This window comes from Haliotis rufescens, unplaced genomic scaffold, assembly GCF_023055435.1.
Source record: "Haliotis rufescens isolate VD_foot unplaced genomic scaffold, xgHalRufe1.0.p SCAF_17, whole genome shotgun sequence".
Taxonomy (NCBI): Eukaryota; Metazoa; Mollusca; class Gastropoda; order Lepetellida; family Haliotidae; genus Haliotis; species Haliotis rufescens.
Window position 1 is genome coordinate 6881563 of NW_025963857.1, and position 6000 is coordinate 6887562.

Here is a 6000-nt window from a genome sequence, read left to right on the forward strand (position 1 = left end):
AGGATTGTTTAACAGTGTTCGTTTATTAGACATAGGGTGTGTTTTCTATTAAATTTAAAATTATATGATAAATCTTTATGTTCTGTGGTAGCAACTGAATTAGACCCAGATACCATGATCATGCTATGACCATCCTCCCGAAAGTGGCTGTTGATCTGTGATTTGTAAAGTCATTTTATCACATATATATTTGTCATATAAGGCATACTGTTTCAGTCAGAATGGGATCAGTGTAAACCGAAATATATTCCTCGTGTGAACCTTTCCATCGCCGAAAGACCTATTAAAGGGGAATAACTCTTACAGCCTTATCAAGAACAGTCGGGCTGTCCCAAACACGCCACGAAGTTCCAAAGTTCACACGGGACTGCTTAATGGCGGGCGGTAGTCTGACCACAACGCAGACACCACGAGCCGGGCGAGGTTTTACAACAAACATGTTGCTGTCATGATCATCTGCTGTTATCAATAAAAGAAACAACACATTTGTAATCGATTCACCAGTATAGATATGAAAAAGATGTGTTAATTTCGTCAATATCAATTGAAGTCTGACACCGTTAAAAAATAAATGAAGGTTAAATCTAGGTCAGCAGAAAGTAGTCCCGCTGTTATTGAAGGGAATCCTCGAGACAGTGAGTTGTCACATTTTTGTATGTCAAGGCCCCGATGATGAGGGTTGGACATGCGACACCAGTAGAGAGTAGTATACTACCCGTTTTTGTTTCCTTAACAGTATTTATTTATACGCCAGAAATATAAATTATGGTTGTTTATCAAACCAGAAACAGCACCGCTGATGAAATAATTGTTGGGTTTTTTGGTGGTATGCCATCAGAGGTCAGCTTGACCTGTAACGTCTTTCACGGAGGAGGATTGTCTAATGTTTTATTACTTCTTTGTATGACGCTCTGATGCTAGTAATCATCGAGACAATCATAATATTATGATGTATTTTATGTTTGAACATACCTGTTAAATATTTATGATTAATATTGCTTGGAATTATTCATTTCTTATTTTCTGTGAGAAATGTGTATCGTGATGTGTGTGATTTCTCACAAACAGTTTGATTGTTTGTACTGATCACGTGATCATAGACAAAAATAGTTTTACTATAGAAATTGTAAACAATTTAAACAATTGTTTTCTTTATTTTCTCTAATAACGGATTTTACTTCATGTATTTACTGATACTTTATATTATCTTGTGTTGTTTAAATATAGAATAACATTTAAGAAATGTGTTTATGAAGATGACATGGGAAATGCATGATGTTTCGTTAAATCCAGCTGTTTATCAATTACATTATATTTTAGTACACAATATGTTCAACCAATGTACTGTGAAACAAGCGTGATTAGATTTTTCATATATATGAATTGTTAAACTTGTATCTCATTTCCCGCTCATTGCACAGATAATAATTCCGTATATTTGTTCAAGGTTACATCATGTAGGAAGTAAGTTGTATGTTAACCTGTACAAGGATGTATGACTTGGCACAGAGGGTAATGTGTTCGCTCATAGCATCCATGGAACTTCCTCATTCCCCAATGTAGAGCCCGTTTTATTACACACCAACATATCTTTACAAAAGTGGTATTGAAGTGGTTAATTTATAGCCTGATGATTCCATAAATGTTTTATTGCAATGAATAATAATAATAAAAATAATAACAACTTGATGCCATTTACAGTTGTAAAAGGTGGCATTGAAGTGGTGTGTGTGTATGTATGTGTGTGTATATATATATATATATATATATATATATATATATATATATACACACAGAACACAGAGACAGATAGACCGACAGACAGTCAGACCGATAAACAAATAACCTCCTACACATTATTATTATTAATTATTATTATTATTATTATTATTATTATTATTATTATTATTATTATTATTATTATTATTATTATTATATAGTTTTATGATTATTATTTAATAAAAAATTATTATTATTATTATTATTATTATTATTAATCAATCATCAGCCTATAAACAGAGGCCTTCAGATTGGGGTAAGGATACTGAGCATCTATAAGGTGTGGATTAAAGTTTGAGTGTCAATAAAAAAAAATATTTGAGAAAATTGGATAAAATAGTATTTAGACATAAAATAAAACAAACAAAATTGTTCTTTTGTGTGTTTTTTATTCCACCTCTAATTCATCCATGTGTAACGGACTTGCCACATGTTATACCTATTCGTTAAAGTGTTGATGCTCTTAGAAAAAAAGCGAGAGAAACTGCAAACTCCATTTCGTCGTAAGGCCACCATATCACGTTTCTAGGAATATCCTTCAAATCTAAGAAATAATTTACATTAAAATTTATTCTATTGAATTGCGGAAGCCCACACTATATCTGATATAACCCCCAGGGTGTGTGTGTTCAAGCAACCACGCATCTGAAAGGAAAGGACACTCCGTAAAATTTTAGATGCAGAAAAAAATCTCTCTCTGTGTTAGGTAATTATATATATTTGCGGGGTTGCTATAAAACAAATGTGAAGTTTAAACGAAATAAATTCTGTCCTGTACGGTGCAGGTCCTTATTTTAAACAAATACTGGTAAATCCAAAAGATCAGTAAAGATCATGTTAATTACCAATGCATAAAATAAAAAGTAAATCATATAATGTAAACACAATGTCAATTATCAATACACAACATAAATACTGTATGTAACTCGAAGATCTTCATAACAGACAAAATAAAGGTAAATCATATAATGTAATCAATGTCAATTATCAATACACAACATAAATACTGTCATGTAACTCGAAGGTCTTTATAACAGACAAAATAATGGCAAATAATATAATGTTAACACAATGTCAATTATCAATACACAACATAAATACTGTCATGTAACTCGAAGGTCTTTATAACAGACAAAATAATGGCAAATCATATAATGTTAACACAATGTCAATTATCAATACACAACATAAATCCTGTCATGTAACTCGAAGGTCTTTATAACAGACAAAATAATGGCAAATCATATAATGTAATCAATGTCAATTATCAATACACAACATAAATACTGTCATGTAACTCGAAGGTCTTTATAACAGACAAAATAATGGCAAATAATATAATGTAAACACAATGTCAATTATCAATACACAACATAAAAACTGTCGTGTAACTCGAAGGTCTTTATAACAAACAAAATAATGGTAAATCATATAATGTAAACACAATGTCAGTTATCGAAACACAACATAAAAACTGTCGTGTAACTCGAAGGTCTTTATAACAGACAAAATAAAGGTAAATCATATAATGTAATCAATGTCAATTATCAATACACAACATAAATACTGTCATGTAACTCGAAGGTCTTTATAACAGACAAAATAAAGGTAAATCATATAATATAATCAATGTCAATTATCAATACACAACATAAATACTGTCATGTAACTCGAAGGTATTTATAACAGACAAAATAATGGCAAATAATATAATGTTAACACAATGTCAATTATCAATACACAACATAAATACTGTCATGAAACTCGAAGGTCTTTATAACAGACAAAATAATGGCAAATCATATAATGTAAACACAATGTCGATTATCAATACACAACATAAATACTGTCATGTAACTCGAAGGTCTTTATAACAGACAAAATAAAGGTAAATCATATAATGTAATCAATGTCAATTATCAATACACAACATAAATACTGTCATGTAACTCGAAGGTCTCTATAACAGACAAAATAATGGCAAATCATATAATGTAATCAATGTCAATTATCAATACACAACATAAATACTGATATGTAACTCGAACGTCTTTATAACAGACAAAATAATGGCAAATCATATAATGTAATCAATGTCAATTATCAATACACAACATAAATACTGTCATGTAACTCGAAGGTCTTTATAACAGACAAAATAATGGCAAATAATATCATGTAAACACAATGTCTATTATCAATACACAACATAAAAACTGTCGTGTAACTCGAAGGTCTTTATAACAGACAAAATAATGGTAAATCATATAATGTAAACACAATGTCAGTTATCGAAACACAATTAAATATTATAATGTGTGTCGATTTTTTTTCAATAGACAAAATACTGGTAAGTCATATATATCAGTGAAGACGATGTCAATTATCAATTCATACAGTGCTGTCATGTAACTGAAAGGCATTTATAACAGACAAATAAAGACATGTACTTACATCTTTGGAAATGGTGCAATTCTAATTAATAATAATATAATGACAATAATAATAACACCGTGATAACTCGAACGCTGCATTTGTTTTAATCAGTTATATTTAAATATTTCTTTATTTCTTTATCTATCTATCTATCTATCCATCTATCTATCTAGCTATCTATCTATCTATCATCCATCCATCCATCCATCCATCCATCCAACTAATTATTTTTTTATTTATTTAGTTAGTTGGTTGGTTGGTTGGTTGGTTGGTTGGTTGGTTGGTTGGTTAGTTAGTTAGTTAGTTATAAACGTGTAATTGTTCCACAATGTGTATTATGTCATATGATCAAAAACGCAGGTGGTGGTTACCATGTCTTTGTCACGTAAATGCCATTGCAGCAGTGTCTGTAGCATACATGATCGATAGAAATACCTAGTAAAAGAATGTTAAAGAAATTAAAAGGATCCCGAATTCAGGAACAGGCTCAAGGGCTTCGCCGTTGTGTGAAAAACTTTGCATATTTCAGCATTTTGCGTACTGATCTAATCCAGAGGTTTAGTCCAGGCCCAACTAGATTGACAGATACAAATATTTAGGGAGAAAAATTAAACGACCGCGTCGCAATATTACAGAAGAGTGTTCAATATATTTGCAAGACATATCAACAAATTATACACTGGCAACCATCCTCCATCATCCAGTGTATTATATCTCCATTCTGTTACAATAAATACCCTGAACCAATTCGCGATTTTTAGCGTCTTGCAATTCAAATTAGGCTCAAAATACAGCTGTGGTAGCGAATGGGTAAAGGGTAATACTAGTATCATGACAGAATATGATATAACACATGGGACAATCGGGGATGTTGCTGAACAATCTCTGGCTATTTAGGGGTGAGAATATCTTAGTCAAACGTATGCTACCTTGTACACCTGTTCCATAATTGCATCAGCAGCAGCTGATGAAGTAGGTATATCTCCGCGTGCAACTACATGTGCTTAACTGGCAAAAATGCATCCAAAAATTCTGAGTCAATTAAACAATAAAACATTCAAAATGGCGGCTACGGTCATAAATATATTGAAAATATCAACAACGTTCAATGTCATCCATTCATAATTATGGGAATTCACATACAAAAATATAGAAAGAATAAAAATGAAAGACAAAAATACAATAAAAAAGAAAATGAAAGCTACTTTCCATATAAAGAATCAACTGATCATTAATCGTGTCAGAATTCGAACATTATTAAATGGGACCAAAGTACGTGGGATTGTCCGGATCAACGGTATCCTGAATAACAAGGTTCGATAATAGCTGACGTAGGTTTAAAAGGCGCGCTGAGTATTACAAGTTACAACACCATATTGCAAGTACAGTTTTTGCCCTTACATGCACAGACCCGCGTCACTGTGGTACACATATCGCCCTATCTTTATCTAGCAATATATCACTTTCGTCATCGAAGTCTACATCTATCAACAACGTAGGTACACCAGCAGCTGATCGGTATACGTAAATTTGCATTTGCTATCTGATAAAGCCGGGAATATGATCTGTGTAAACACTAATTCACCTTTAGTTCTTATTATAGTCAGACTAACTTATCTTATCTACAGCTGACAAACGTATGTGGACTTATCTATAGCGTCGACATCGCAGCCAAAATGTAAAGCGATAGGGGCGAGACTTTCATCTCGATTAATGAATTCATCCAGAATTATTGTTTTTTTTAAAATGACCGGAATAAAAACAAAAACAAATGTTTCAAAATTG